Consider the following 17081-nt stretch of genomic DNA (forward strand, 5'->3'; position numbering starts at 1 on the left):
ACAGTTGAAATTAAAATTAACTAGAGGGAGGGGTGCCTGGGTGGCTCAGTGGGTTAAGCCTCTGCCTTCAGCTCAGGTCGTGATCTCAGGATCCTGGGATCGAGCCCCGCACTGGGCTCTCTACTTAGCAGGGAGCCTGCTTTCTCCTCTCTCTCTGCCTGCCTCTCTGCCTACTTATGATTTCTGTCTGTGAAATAAATAAATAAAAACTTTAAAAAATTAATTAGAAAGAATTTCTAATTATTTTATAATTGTAGAATTATGTTTTATTGTACATCACTAAAATAAGTGTATAATTCACTTAAAATATTTTTACTTAGATAGCTTTAATATAGTTGCATGTGAAAAAAAATATAGTTGCATGTGTCATAGGAGTCTTTTGATCTACAAATGTAAAATAATTAAACTAAAAATCAGTATATTTTGGTCATTTTACAATCCTGTCAGAATTCAATTTCACCAAGTTTCCTATTTTATCATCGACATTTTCAACAATAGAAGTAACTTAAATGAACAACTTGTATTTGTTTCGTTCTACTATGTCAGTTTTGATTACTGTAAACACATACTTAGAGATAAAAACTTGGGTACAGGTAATATATATGAGAGGTGATCTCAGAAGTGCAACTCAGGGAGTGTGAGGCAGGGAATAGAAACTTGGGTTAATATAACTGCTGTTTTAGGGTTCTGACTCAGTCCTCTAAGGACCCTTTGCGAAACTATGGAACAAGATTCAGAGTCACTCCTCCAGAAGAAGGGAGATCTTGCACTGACTCATTGATGACCCCAGTCCTCACCATTTGACGGTTAATTGAGGAACACCAGCTCCCTAAAATTTACAAGTTGTCCCTAACTCTATCCAAGCGAGTTCTCAGTCACCAACAAAGTCCTCAACAATAATGTATTATATTCTTAAAGTTTACTAAGAGCGTAGTTCTTCCATTTTGTATTCTTACCACCTACACACACAGAAATAATGATAATCATAATAATAATGAGGGGAATGGAAGAAACTTTGGGAGGTAATGGATATGTATATGGTCTTGGTAGTGGTGATGGTTTCTTGGGGGTATATTTATCTCCAAACTCAAGAAATTACATACATTATATTTGTATGACCTTTTACATGCCAATCATACCTCAGCTGAGTGGTAAAAAAAATCCTCAGAAGATAAGATGAAAAAAGGGTTTAAATGAAAAGCGGAGAGTAGGCTGGAAAGTATCAACTTAAACTACCAGTGATGTCAGTTGGGTGAGAATATTTGGGATGGGGCAGCAATAACATTTGGTACAGAGACTTTTTGTCTTTTGGTACATCAAGGTCAATGGTTTTGCGTGTGTGTGGGTGGGTGGGTATTATAATCTGTGTGTTTATGTATACTTTAATTTTGCTTTAGTAGAAACAATTGTCAAAAAGTTAAAAACACATGCTAGGGAACTTTCCAGGAATTAATAAGCTCAACACAAATGCTAGCATATGAGAATAACTCTTCATAGGTTAGTTTTGCTACCATTAACATTTTCTTCTTACTGCACAAGTATAATACCTATACAAAAAAAAAAAAAAAGAAAAGAAAAAGAAAAACAGTAAAAATGGGTTATTGGAAATGTCATTACTGAATACAGAGGTGTTTTTCATTTTAATTATTTTTGTCCTAGTGCTCCCTAAATTTTTCTCCCTACATGTTGGCATGAAGAATTTCCTCCTCATAAGATCAACAGAATTAAATTTATATTAACCTAATTTACCTTGAGACAGTTAATTTCTTTCTTCTTTTTCCCTTCCTTCCTTCATTCTTTCCTTCCTTCCTTCTTCCTTTTTTTCTTCTTCTTTTTCTTCTTTTTTTTTTTTTAGTTACGTCAGGGGTCAAGGGGAAAAAAAAGAGAAAAAAATAACTTGATACATTTCTTTGGAGCAAAAAAGAATCAGCATAGTTTGAACTGTCCAGATCTGCTTTCTGCCATCTCGAAAATACTTGCAGTCTAAGCTCATATAAATGCCACTGAGTGAAGGGAAAAGGTCAGGGGAAAGCTTGCGGCTGCCCCTTTGTTCAACTTCCAGTCATGCTAATCTGTGTACAGGCTTATCCCCTGAGGCTTGAGTTCTTCCTTGAAGTTCTCTGCTTTGGTTTCATTCATTTTTAGTGAAAGAACATTTTCTGAAACTCTAGGATATACTGAAGGTCAGAGGCAAAGCTAAACAGGTAATGCCACTGGGTCCTTTTCAATAATAGATACAAATTTACCACGAGCCATAGGACTTCTCTTATATCATTTTTTAATAACAATAATATAAAGAAAAAAGTCACTATGCTCTTTCCATGCTTCTCACGATCAGTAGGATAATCAATCACTGTTTCTAAATAATACTAAAACTTCTAATCAAATCATTAAAGCTTATAGAATTTTGAAAAGTTATCAGTGGCTTCTAAAAACACATTAAAGGTATGAGTTTCTGGTGTAGATATCATATGTCTGTCCAAACGATCCCTTTCCTATTGTTGCCAATCCACGTGGACTGTTACATTATCTTTAGAAAAGTCTTGTTCCAAAGCATACAAGCAAGGGATTGGAATGGACCCAATATAACACTAGTCAATTAATCTGCCACTTGAAATTATATCTTAAAGAGCTAGGCTTCTACCTAAAACAAGTAGCCACTGAAGGGCAGAGTCTCAGCCACAATTTTGAGGGTCAAACGTATAGAATTAAAGAATAAATACAAAATTATCCAGAATGTCGTAGGTGTAAAAAGAATAAAATGAGGGAATAATTGGATAGGTCAGGATGAATGAAGTGGTACCTGAACTATAGGCAAGAAAGCTTACCACTTGCTTTTCTCAGCATGTCCAGTAACTGCCTTTCTGATATTTAGCATTCTAGGACCCAGAGTGCTTCCTTGGAGAATAGGGTTCCGTCAAATATTTTTCTGCAGCACAATATTTTCACTCTCATGGAAGAACACTATTGCTGTCCATAGGATTTACCGTAAAATTATTTTTAAGATCTAACAAGGTGTGCACAAAACCAGCAAGGAGGGCCATCAGTAAAGATCTGGATTTTTAATCCAATTTTAATCTCTGGATTAAAATTTGAAGCCATTAACCTATGACTGTTATAATTTCTATGTTTTTTTTCCAATATAATTTCTAGAGAGCCTAGTTTAAATACATCATACTTTTTAATAAATGTTAAGCACATCATTGATGGATGCACAAACAGAAAGTTTAATGTATCCACAAACAACACAACCAGTAAAACAACAACAACAACAAAAGTCAATGAACTTAAATGTGGATATTTATTTCAATGCGAAAAAAAAGACAATTGCTTAAAATTAAAATCCCTCACCCCGCACCCCTGCTGCTCTACACACACACACACACACACACACACACTATTGGTTCTGTTTCTCTGGAGAATCCAGACTAACATGGTCACTGTTTTGAATCATAACAGTGAAATAAAGGTAACTAGAAGTTCAGAGAGGCACTGTGGTGGATAGGAATTTAAATATCTGAGTTTATATCCTGCTCATCTTTTACTAATTATGTATTCTTGGGAAGCTTAATTGGCCTTTCAGGGTATGAATTTTCTAATCTGTAAAATGAGATGGTAGGTAAAGGTTGGTGAACAAAGCTGCAAGACACATAATGTATTTTGAAGATTGACTGGAAAAAGAATACATGAGAATTCCTTAGAATAGTGATTTCATGCAGTGTAAGTGCTTAGATAGTACCTTTTTCTCTGTAACATAGAAAAATTATAAATACTCTCCTTTGTTAAAATTACTGATTTTAGCATATCTCATGAGATCAAAGCATCTTAGAATTGTAAAGATGTTCTTAAATTATCAGTAATAGTCAATTATTTTAGTGGTAAGTAGCAGATTTTCATGTAAGCAGTAAAGGAATATGTTATTTTGATGGTAACAGATTGAATATATATTGTATATACATTATATACATATAATATATATTATAGCTATTTACCGAAGAATGAGAACTAATAAGTGATAGAATTTAAAAATCACCATGTTTGGGCTCCTGGATGGCTTAGCTGGTTAAGTGACTGCCTTCAGCTCAGGTCATGATCCTGGAGTCCCAAGATGGAGTCCCACATGGGGGGTCCCTGCTCAGCAGGGATTCCGCTTCTCCCTCTGACCCTCCCCCCTCTCATGCTCTTCCTCTCTCTCTCTCTATCTCTCTCAAATAAATAAAATCTTGAAAAAAAATCACCATCTTTATAATATTCCATGATATAATCCATTTGATTGTATATAATTGGTAGATGCTAAAATCATTACATGAAACTGTTTTAGAAAACAAGATATAGACAAGATGCCTATTATCACTCCACATATTAATTGTACATTATAAATTTGAAAAATGCACCTTCAAATTCAGGATCGTTCAAATTGCATCCCTACAGCATGGTATTTCTGGTATAGTACAATATTAAGTAGCCTAAGTCACCTAGGAAATATCAATCCCTAAAATGTATAATCTGCATCTATTCTAGCCCCAAAGCCCGAGAATCACTTACAGGAAATACAGGAGATTAAAGAACAAAGCTAATAGTTCCGTGAGGAAACAGTCACACATACCCAGAATGAAGGACAGTCTCTAAATAACTGGCCTGAAACAATCAACGTCCTTTAAAAACATATGTGGAGATTGTTCCATATTGAGATAAGACTATAAAGCGATGAAGGAATATATGTATCCTACCAAATAGATATGATTTATATTATTCATTAAAGGCTCTCTTAAAAATTAGAAAGAGAAAAAAATTAGAAGCTGAGAATTGACGTAATTAAATGTGTTCCAAAAATGTCACTCTTACAACAATACGGACACATGATAGATTTTGTCACTACGGTGCTGTGAGAGAAGAGGTGGGCTTAAAATAAGTAAATTATGAGCAGTTGAGATGTGGGATCTTAGATTTGGTGCTTGATTAAATGTAATTTGTGAGGAAATGGTCTAACATTCTAGAATCCGCCTTGAATGAAGGCTTTTGGATTAAAATTGCATATGTAAGATCTGGATAGAGATGTTTCATCAGAGAAAGAATTTGGGCATCAGCTGTTTATAGATAGTGACTACAATTTAAGGCAAAGATGAAATCTCCTAAGGAAGTCGAGTTAGAAGAGAGCTAAAAACTGAACTGTGTGGCACATTCTATTAGCTTACTTATTGCTGCTATAGGAAATATCACAAATTTAGTGGCTTAAAACTGTTCTGGAGGTCAGAAGTCTTAAGCAAGCAAGGGTTAAAATTAAATTGTCTGCAGAGCTGCTTCCTTGTGGAGATTGCAAGGAAGAATTTGTTCCTGTTTCTTCCAGTTTCTAGAGTTTCCTACTTCCTCGGCTTGCGGCGCGATCACTCCGGTCTCTGCTTGCCTCCTGACACTGCCTCTCTCTCTCTGACCCTCTTCTTCTGTAGTCAATGCTGCCTTTACTTCCTTCTTAGATGACTACTTGAATTACATTCGTTGTACCCAGATAATCTAAAATAATCTCTGCATCGCCAGGTCCTGAACCTTAATCATATCTGCAAAGTTCCTTTTACCATGCAAGGAAATATATTCTTAAGTTGTGGGGATCCAGGAACTGATGTCTTGGGGGACCATTATTCATCCTGCAATTCACATCAGCACACAAACTCATGGACTAAGAGGTCTTTATGAACCTCACAAAGAGACAGAAGTACAGAAGGAAAAGCGAAAAAAGAAAGAAATGGAGACATTACTGCTGTGCCAACCAAAGATGATAACTTCACAATACGGCACTTTCTACACAACTGCAAAAAGACCATGTACTTATACTTCTGGGAATACTGATCATGCATTTTTTGCAAAATTTTTGGTATAAATGAATTTAGATTAACTGGAGTTTTCTCTCATTCTCACTAGCATCTCCAATCAGAATTTTTAGGCTGAGCTTATCTTCTGCTTATACTCAGCTTTGGAGATGGGTATATACTCCTGAGATGTAGATCTTGGAACACATTCCAGGTTTTACTAGACTATTCAAGTATAGGCACTTGGCATTCCAATGAGACCACATGCATCCACATATGTTGCTGTGGATGGCATTTTATTTAATAATTTTACTAATGATTATTAGATGGTTAGTAAGTGCCAAGTATACCAGGGACACAGTGTTCACTCTTATTAAGTTTATATTCTACAGGACTTGACAAAAACACACACACACTCTCTCTCACACACATATAATCAATTCTAAGATGCTATTGATTGTAAAATATAGCATTATTTTATATAAACTACAAAGTTAAAATTTTTATTATCAAACTATTTCATAACACTAAGACACCTTTCTGTTCATATTGACACATCTCTGATTCCAGAAATATTGTATTTTATAAATGCATTATGTCCTGATAGATAAAAGGTAATGGTTCAATATACTGCATATTGCTGTTTAAACACAGAGGGGTGTTCAAATTAATTGAACTAAGGAGATTAATAAGGAGGGACAGGACCAGGAGATTGTCAACTCAAAGGGAAACAAGTTATCAGCATGTGATCAAAAGAGGTTGCTTTTGTGTCTGTTTTGTCCTTTTGGCTGTCACCTCACAGAGACGCCAGACCAAAGAGAAGAAAAAAAAAAAGTTCTGATTCTGAATTAGATCTAATCTCCAGAATTTAGGCTTGAAGAATAAGAGACATATAGCAATATACAACTGAAGAAATGGGGACATTTAAAAGTCAATATCACTTCTGTATTTGGCCTGATTAGGTACTACTGGGCTCTGGATTGGCTTTTACTTGGTTTGAATTGTCTAGACAATATTGCTCCAGCACTGGCTTGATGGATAATTAAATGGAGGATAAAACTTAAGGAAAACAGGGGTGCCTGGGTGGCTCAGTGGGTTGAGCCCTTGCCTTTGGCTCAGGTCATGATCTCAGGGTCCTGAGATCGAGCCCTGAATCAGGCTCTCTGCTCGGTGGGGAGCCTGCTTCCCCCTTTAACTGCCTGTCTCTCTGCCTGCTTGTGATCTCTGTCTGTTAAATAAATAAATAAAATCTTAAAAAAAAAAAAAAAAAAAAAAAACCTTAAGGAAAACAATCAACAAATGCATGGAAGCATGAAAGAAATGGCCTCTGGAGATCTTTAAATATTTTGGTATTGCTGACACATATGTTATATTTAGGTGGAGGAGTCCGAGAATGAGATTAAACAAAGTGAGTCAAATCATGAAGGAAATTATACGCACACCAAGAAACTGAACTTTAAACTTTTAAGCAATGTGTGGTGATTGACAAGGCAAGATCAATTTGGGGAAAGAAGAGTTTTTTGTGCTTATAAAAATAATATATTCTCAAAAAATAATCATTTTCAATAGAATATTTAACAATATAGGAAAGTATAAAGAAAAGATTAAAACTTTTCACACATATAACTCAGGTTAAACCAATTGTTATTAACCTGATAACTACCTTTCCCATTATTTCTCTGAGTAAACACATCATAAATATATACACACATAGATACTCTTTTTCTTATTTAATCCCTAAGTTTATTTCTCAGTGCAATAAGGTAAATATATTTTATTATTATGTCATGTACTGCATACATTAAGATAAATATCATATATGCAAGACATAATATATTTTTAATATAAATATTATATTTACCATGTACAATTTACATTCACTCTGGACAAATATAGGGTCTGGAAGATATAGGCTATTAATAAGGGTCTGCTATCCTTCACTTTTACTGTTTTGTTTATTATACCAAATAGCATGACAAATGTTTGCAGTTTTACTTGAGCATTTTTCTTTGTATTCCTTTGCTTGTTTTTTTCTTTCTTTTAAAAATAACTTTGATTTTTGAATTTACTTTTGAATATTTGCACTGTTATCTTTTGAAACTTTTACCTTCCACTAAAACATCTAGTTGTAGGCTCAGTACTATTGGGAAATAGAGTTGTTTTCCTGTAGAATTACTATTTAGATAATAATTAAAATACATTTTTTACAATGGCTTTATAAGGTGTGCCTCTTCGGAGATATTCATTGAGCTATACTTGATCACTCTGGGGTAGTTCATGAAAATAGAACACACTAAAGTTAGGTTTTTTTTTTAGCTAAAATCAAGATAAAATGTGATCAGCATTTCAAAGGAACTCTTACATGCTCTACCTAAACACCGCTGACCATAAAGATGTTCTGGTTTCAAGCATGGAGGGAACACTCCTATTACCTGTTTCATCCATGTGGCACTTTACTATGTGTCGGGCCCTGGGAGGAAGCTCAGTATTACAAATGATCCTGGAGGTGGCAACAGCGGACTGATGACGTGCAGTCTGTGAAGTGTCCCATAAACTCGTACCTACACAAAATCTATTTGTTTATATATTCAAAATATAAAATTACATTTTTCAAATAAAAAGTAAAATTTCACGTAAAATAAAAGCTAAGCAGTCTCATTACATTGTTGTTGATCATCTAGAAAATACCATATTGATTTATTTTGAACTTACTTTAATAGTTAACAATTTCAGAATGCAATATGATAATTTTTTAACAAAGTGTAGAGGTGGAGTTGGGAAATAAACTCAGTCTCCTTGGTTTCCCAAACACTCAAACTCTTACACTGCGACCCCTCAGGTGCAAATTCTGGAATCCTCAGTTTCAATTCTGTGCAGGAAAAAGAGCACAAAAGAAACCCAACTACAGAGGGTCACAAACAAATAAGATTATTCCTGTTAAAGGATTTCTAAATCTAACGTGGTGATTCATTAGTCCTGATAGTCCTCTGTTTCAAAGAGAAGTGAAAGAGATAGAAGTGCCTGTGAAAAGAGGTATTTTCTCTTGTTGGTCTCACTATCATTATCATTACTGTGCCTGTGAGTAGCTATCAGGAAACATTACACAGTGAACAGTAAGAAAACATCTTAATGTTATACGTCAGGTAAGCTTCTTGGGGATATATGCTGGGACTATAGAAAGATGTTGGGCCGAAAAAACAAAATGTTTAGATTGGTAGTAAAAAATGCAAATCCACTTGTCAGAGAGATAATGTCTATAGTTAACAACTGTTCAAATAGAAGCCTTATAGCAAGTCTCAGCAAATTTTTCTGAAAAAGACAGGCAATAAATATTTCCAGCTCTGTGGTCCATATGGTCTGCATTGCAACTACTCAAGTCTACCATCCCAGCAGGAAAACAACCCCAGACCATATGCGAATGAATGGGTGTGGCTGTGTTCCAAAAACTTTATTTACAAAAACAAAGGAAGGTCAGATTTGGATCTCACACTTCCCTTTGCCAATTTTTGTTTTAAACGATTAGGCTGAATGTGAGTGATACCCAAAATAGAAGTGAGAGTCAGGAAGGTGAGCAAACCATTGTATTAAGTTGGTCAAACTGCCTAGGTAATAGCAATATTCAGAATCCGATAGAATGACACATCTTAATTCTCAGCAAGCTATCCGCTTTGTCCAGGCGGTTTTTCTGAATCCTGGATGAAAAGGACAGGCTGAAACTGAGGGCCTGACTTTAATCCCACTGGGGATAAAATCATCCAAACAAAAAGTCCATGTCAAGGATAGATAATGAAGACAGTAAGTTTACTTGAATACATTCAACACAGTGACTCAGAGCAACAAGGGAAGTTCACTAGGCTAATTACAGCTAAATTTATTTCAGATCCCATCTCCTACTACCACCATATACTAATCGTACGTCTTTGCTCAGGGATGGATTCAAGAGCTAGGTAGGAATGAGCTTCTGTAATTTATTTAAAGACAGCATATCATTGTTTGCTGTTATATCTTGAGAATACACATAACAAGGCTTGGTGCATGATAGGCATTTGATGACTATTTGTTGAGTGCCTAGCACCTGACAGCTATTAAAGATTGTTCCAGTTGAAGTTGTAAATTAACACCACAACTTTCTTAGAATTTACTCTGTTTATAACATTATATGTAAAATTCTGCTGAAGGACACTTTCTCGTAGTTGCTGTTGCATCCTTTGTCACCTTAATTCCAAAACATGTCACATTTCGTATATTTATATTTAAACATATAACGCTGAGTTATGACTATTGTAATAAAAAAAGTCTAGATGATGAAGGATATGGAGCAGTTGATCTATGGATTAAGATTATAAGATAGCGGGGAGCACTGAAATTTAACTTGTCACTTTCTCTTTAGATATTTTAGGGTCACTTTCCATGAAGTAGGAGATTGCTTAAGTTCTACTTTAAATAAACCTTGACTTGGAATGGAAATCAGTCAGCTTTGTTGAAGGAACTCCTGAGCAGGGAAAAAAAGAAATCCCAGGACATTAGGGAGCAACTGAGTACTTAAAGACTCAATAAGCATTATAGTAAGCATTATAGTAAGCAATATAGCAATATAGTAAAATTGTAAGCAATTTTACCTATATTAAAAAAAAAAAATGAAGAGCTGAGTTAACTCAAGCAGGAATTGAATATGTCATTTTATAGAGTCTCAATATAACAAAAATGAACATGTGTCACTTACTCCACCTTGCCAGCTTATACAGCTTTTGGGAGTAAAAGTCTTTCAGTAATAACATTAATTATTATTAAATATTATTAGCTTAGTGTTGTAGAAAATATAAACACCAATATTTACAGTCTTTTGGTAAAATGTACTTTATTTTTTTAGGACATCGTAGAGTTGGCTATCAATTTCCAACACAACATATTGTAGAATTGCCATTTAATAATTTTGAGAACTAGAGAGAGCAAGCCTTTCTTTTTCAAATGGCATGTGTTCCATTTTCTGTCTTATTCTCATCTTTACCACCTGCTAGCAGTATTTTGGGCAACAAAACAAAAGTGTTCTCAGCAGACAGTACAACCTCCTCTAAAATGGTAGAAATTCAGATGTTTACATTAAGACAAAACCCTTATTTTATGATAAATGCTTTTTATTTCTTCTTTTTAATTTTCTTTCTTCTTTTAATGTTAAATACTGGATTGCAGAGTGTGTTTAAAAATTCTATTAGGGTGTATATGTGTACATATGGAAGTACAGATTTAAGAAACAGAGTTGGATTAAATATATCTCAGTCTATCTTTATGATACACAGGTGTTGAAGCAGTTCTTGCCAACCAGAAATTAACGATTTTGTTTGGTCTTATTTTATGGTGCCTGGCTTTCTAATTATTTAATTTATTTTTTTCTGTGAACAAATCATACTTCTTTCCTGGGTAAAAAGTGTCTTAGTCTTCTCAGCCTACTTTAATAAGATACCATGGACTGGGTGACTCATAAACAGCAGATCTTTCTCACAGTTCTGGAGGCTGAGAAGTCCAACATCAAGTTGCCAGCAGATTTGGTGTCTGGATAGGGCCCCCCATCCTGGTTCATAGATATCCATCTTGTCACTGTGTCCTCACATGACATAAAGGGAAAAAGACTCCTCTGGGGTATCTTTTATAAAGGTACTAGTCCCATTCATAAGGGCTCAGCTCTCATGACCTCATCACTCCAAAAAGCTATACCTTCTGATTCCATCATCTTGGAGTTAGGGTTTCAACATTTGAAGTTTTGGTCTGGGGATGGGAGGGTGTTGCACAAACATTATAGCAGAAAGTGATCTTCAATATTAATTATGTTCTTTTTCTTTAAATGAAAACCTTTTATCAATAATGAGAACTTTTGATAATATGTAAAATTTTTGGAAGTAGTAAAAGCAAAAAATATTGAATAACGATTCCACTTAACCATATATTTTGAATACTGAATGACTCTGTTTAAACAGTATATTTAGACTCTATTGTTGGTAGAAAAATGTATTCAGAACTTTCTCAATTATTGATGTCTTGTATGTATTGTATGTTTTGCATTTCAAAAGAAGGAAAAACTGATTAATTTTAGAAAGAGCAAAAGCCAACATTTTAAACAAAATATAAAATAAGAAAATATTTGTAATTGATCCCTATACTAGGAAGGGAATAAATACAATTAATCACACATAATTTTTAAAAACTAAATAATTATGAATGCCCATTTATCTTCAAGAAAATAAACATGACTGCAGATTGGGCTAAGTGGGATTTTATTCACTCACAACTTTAAAAATAACACTGTGTGGGTAGGTTTCAGAATTTTATACCAATTTTAATAGAATGAAGTGAAGATTTGAATGAATTAAGAACATAAAAAATTAGGGGTGCCTGGGTGGCTCAGTTGGTTGGACGACTGCTTTCAGCTCAGGTCATAATCCTAGAGTCCCGGGATCAAGTCCCGCATCGGGCTCCCAGCTCCATGGGGAGTCTGCTTCTCCCTCTGACCTTTTCCTTGCTCATGCTCTCTCTCACTGTCTGTCTCTCAAATAAATAAATAAAATCTTTAAAAAAAAACATAAAAAATTAAAATGCTTTTGTATTTTGAGATCAGTAGTCAAAGGAAAGATATTTACAAGTCCAACCCTGAAATTATTCAAATATTTATTCTTTTCCACCGAACTACAAAATACAAGGAGAAATTACAAACTAGATATGATTTTACATACTAAAAATTCTATTTAATTAAATAATTTTATTTGAGCAACAACTCCTGAAAGATAATATGCTAAGTAATTGGCACATAGATATAAATGACTCAATGCTGACTTCAAGAATTCGCAATCTATTAGGATGACAAAATTATATGAACTATCATATTACACTGTCATAATGAAATACCACTACCTAACTATTATAGTGTCTACAATTGAAAACAGAGAGAGACAAAAGGAGACTTTAGTAAGGATCTAGATCTTTACTGGATCTCTCATACAGTGTTAAAAGGAACATGAAATGGTACAACCCCTTAAGAAAGCAGCTTGGTAGCTTCGAAACATGTTACATATACAGCTACAATATAATCCAGCCATTCCACTCCTATCTATCCAAGAGAAGCTATATGTCCACACAAAGAATTCTACATAAACATTCACACCATAATTATTTTGTTTCAAGGTTTTATTTCAATCTAGTTAGTTAACATACAGTGTATTCTTGGTTTTAGAAGTAGAATTTAGTGATTCATCCTTACATATAACACCCAGCCCCAGTGCTCATCACGTTTCCTTCTTATCACCTATCACCCTTTTAGCCCATCTCCCACCCACCTCTCCTCCAGCAACTCTCAGTTTGTTTTCTATAGTTAAGAGGTTCTTATGGTTTGCCTCCCTCTCTTTTTTTCCCCCTTCCTCTATGTTCATCTGTTTTTGTTTCTTAAATTCCACTTATGAGTGAAAACATATGGTATTTGTTTTTCTCTGAGTGACTTGTTTCATTTAGCAAAGTACTACACTCTAGCTCCATTCACATCCTTACAAAGGGCAAGAATTCATTCTTTTTGATGGCTGAGTAATATTCCAGTGTATGTATATGTGTGTGTATAAAAGTGTATATATATATATATATATATATATATATATATATATATATACCACTTCTTTATCCATTCATAAGCTGATGGACATTTGGACTCCTTCTATAATTTGGCTATTATTGATAATGCTGTTATAAACATTGGAATGCATGTGTTCTGTTGAATCAGTATTTTTATATCCTTAGGGTAAATACCTAGTAGTGCAACTGCTGGATCCTAGGGTAGTTCTACTTTCTACTTTTTGAGGAACTTCCATATTGTTTTGTACAGTGGCTGTACCAGTTTGCATTCCCACCAACAGCTTAAAAGTGTTTCCCTTTCTCCACATTCTCTCCAACACCTGTTGTTTCCTGGTGTGTTAATTTTAGCCATTCTGACAGACGTGAGATCATATCTCCTTGTAGTTTTGATTTATATTTCCTTGATGATGAGTGAGGTTGAGCATCTTTTCATGTGTCTGTTAGCCATCTGGATGTCTTTTGAGAAAATGTCTGTTCCTGCCTTCTGCCCATTTCTTAACCAGATTACTTGTTTTTTGGGTATTGAGTTTGGTAAGTTCTTTACATATTTTGGATGCTAACCCTTTATCAATATGTCACTGAAAATATCTTCTTCCATTTCATAGGTTGCCTTTTAGTTTTGTTGATTGTTTCCTTCGATGTGCAGAAGTCTGTCAAGTTTTTCCTTTTTTTTTTTTTTGAGATTTATTCATTTATTTGAGAGAGTAAGAGAGCATGGACTGAGGGGCAGAGGAAGAGAAAGTCTTAAGAAAACTCTGAGCTAAGCCTGGAGCCCCACATAGGACCTGATCTCGTGACCCTGAGATCAAGACCTGAGATGAGACCAAGAATCAGCTGCTTAATGGACTGTGCCACCAGGTACCTCCAGAAGCTTTTTAACTTGATGAAGTCCCAGTAGTTCATTTTTGCTTTTGTTTCCCTGGTCTCCAGAGACATGTCTAGTAAGAAGTTTCTACAAATGATGTCAAAGAGGTTGCTGTCTTTGTTCTCTGGTATGATTTTAATGGTTTCCTGTCTCACATTTAGATCTTTCATCCATCTTTAATTTTTTGTGCATATGGTGTCAGAAAGTGTTCCAGTTTCACTCTTCTACATGTTGTTGTCCAGTTTTCCAAATACCACTTGTTGAAGAGACTGTCTTTTTCCATTGGATATTTTTCCTGCTTTGTCAAAGATCAGTTGACCATATAGTTGTGGGTCCATTTGGGGGTTTTCTCTTCTTTTCCATTGATCTAAGTGTCTGTTTTGGTGCCAATTACAACATAGGAGTGTTGCACTGCTAGCTAGACGAATGGCTGGGACACAGACAGCATAAAGGCAGGGATCTAAGCAAAGACTGGGACAAAGGAGGGAAGATTGTTCACTCTTTTGTGAGGGCTTCTTGAACAGCAGTGGGTGGGAACTCCCTCTCTGAGTTAATGACAATTTTACCCCAGGCTAATGACAATTTTACCCCTGTCCATCAGCACAGAGTTCACTGAACAGCACCGTGCTCACAGAGGAGGCTTGAACCACTTATACCAGGCCCTGCCCCCTGTGCTCTACAAGTGCTTTTTCATTAGGGCAGTGTGCCTGAGTGTCAGAGCAGCAGCAGGCCCCGCCCACAGAAAACCAGCACAAACACCCTTCATCCATAAAGTCTATGAACCACAGCGTGTTGCAAAGCCTCATTTCTAGCGGAAATAGGAACCAACCTCTTTTAATAAGCAGATCAAAACACACCTAGTTAAAACTCACCACACAGTGGACAAAGTCCAAACACTTCCCACTGCAGGCAAGGAGAGACTCTGAATGCGACTGACCTGAGGGGAAGAGTGGCCAAAACACAACAGCAGAGTATACACACCCACCACATACATTAAAAACACTTCCTGAAGTAGCAGGCCCTGGACAGTATAGGATCCCTTCTTAATACAGCCATTACTTTCGGGAACAGGAAACATAACAGGCTTTGCACACAGAAGACAGAGACCTAGACAAAATGCCAAGACAGAGGAATTCATCCCAAAAGAACAAGAAGAGTCATGGCCAGGGATCTAATTAAAACAGATATAAATAATATACCTGAATTAGGATTTAAAACACCAATCATATGGATATTAGCTGAGTTTGAAAAAAGCATAGAAGACATCAGGGAGTTCCTTACCACAGAGATAAAAGACCCCAAAACTACTCAGGCCAAAATTAAAAAAAAAAAATACTATAATCAAGATGCAAAACAGACTGGATGTAATGACCATAAGAATGAAAGAAGTAGAGGAATAAGGGGCACCTGAGTGGCTCAGTGGTTTAAGCCTCTGCCTTTGGCTCAGGTCATGATCACGGAGTCCTGGGATTGAGCCCCACATCATGCTGTCTGCTCAGCAGAGAGCCTGCTTCCCCCCATCTCTCTGCCTGCCTCTTCGCCTACTTGTGTTCTCTTTCTCTGTCAAATAAATAAATAAAAATCTTTAGGAAAAAAAAGAAAAAGAAAGAAGTTGAGGAACAAATAAGTGATACAGATGATAAGATTATGGAAAATAATGAAGCTGAAAAGAAGGGGGAAAGAAAAATACCGGATCTTAGGGAACTCAGTAACTCCACAAAGCTTAATAACATTCCTATCATCAGAGTACCAGAAGAAGAGAAGGAAAAGTGGGCAGAAGGCTTACTTATTTGATTAAATAATAGCTGAAAACTTCCCTAATCTGTGTGTGTGCTGGGGGCGGGGGTCAGATACTCAAATCTAGGAGGCATAATTATTTGTAATAGCCAAAAATTTAAACTCAAATGCCCACCAATAATTGAATGGTTAAACAATTTTTAGATATTCATACAACAGAATACTACTCAGTAGTGAGTTACTAAATGTAGAACAACATACATGAGTATTAAAATAATTATATTCAGTGAGAATCCAGACAAAATGATAAATTCTGAATAAATACATTTATACAAAATTGTTTAAATGCATACTATAGTGTCAAAACGCAAATGACACTATAGTATGCATTTATGCTAAATTCAATATAGCATATGCAATATAGTATGCATATGCTAAATGATTGCCTGTTTGGGGATGACAACAAAAGTGAAGAAAGAATTACTAAAAGGCAACAGAAAGTCTATGGAAGCACTGGATGTGTTTATTATCTTATTGCTTTAATGGTTTAATGAGCATATGCATATGTCAAAACTTATTAAATTATAGATTTTTTCTCATTTTTTAATTGAAGATAAGTTGATAATGTTAGATTGGTTTCAAGTGCACAACATACTGATTTGACAGTTCTATACATTACCCAGTGCTCACTTGGTTAAGTGTAGTTATGAAGCTATTACAATATTATTGACTATATTCCCATGCCTTTTATCCCCATGAATTATTCATTTCACAACTGGAAGTTTGTACCTCTTAATCCCCTTTACTGCTTTTGCCTATTCTGCCACCTACATCCACTCTGGCAATCACCAGTCTGTTCTCTGTACTTATGAGTCTGTTTCTGTTTTCTTCTTTTGTTCATTTGTTTTGTTTTTTAGATTCCACATATAAGTAAAATCATATGGTATTTGTCTGTCTGACTTATTTCACTTAGCATAATACTATCTAGATCCATCCATGTTGCTGTAAATGGCAAGATTTCATTCATTTCTATGGCTAAGTAATATTGCATTGTGTGTATGTAC

This window comes from Mustela erminea, chromosome 2, assembly GCF_009829155.1.
Source record: "Mustela erminea isolate mMusErm1 chromosome 2, mMusErm1.Pri, whole genome shotgun sequence".
Lineage (NCBI taxonomy): Eukaryota > Metazoa > Chordata > Mammalia > Carnivora > Mustelidae > Mustela > Mustela erminea.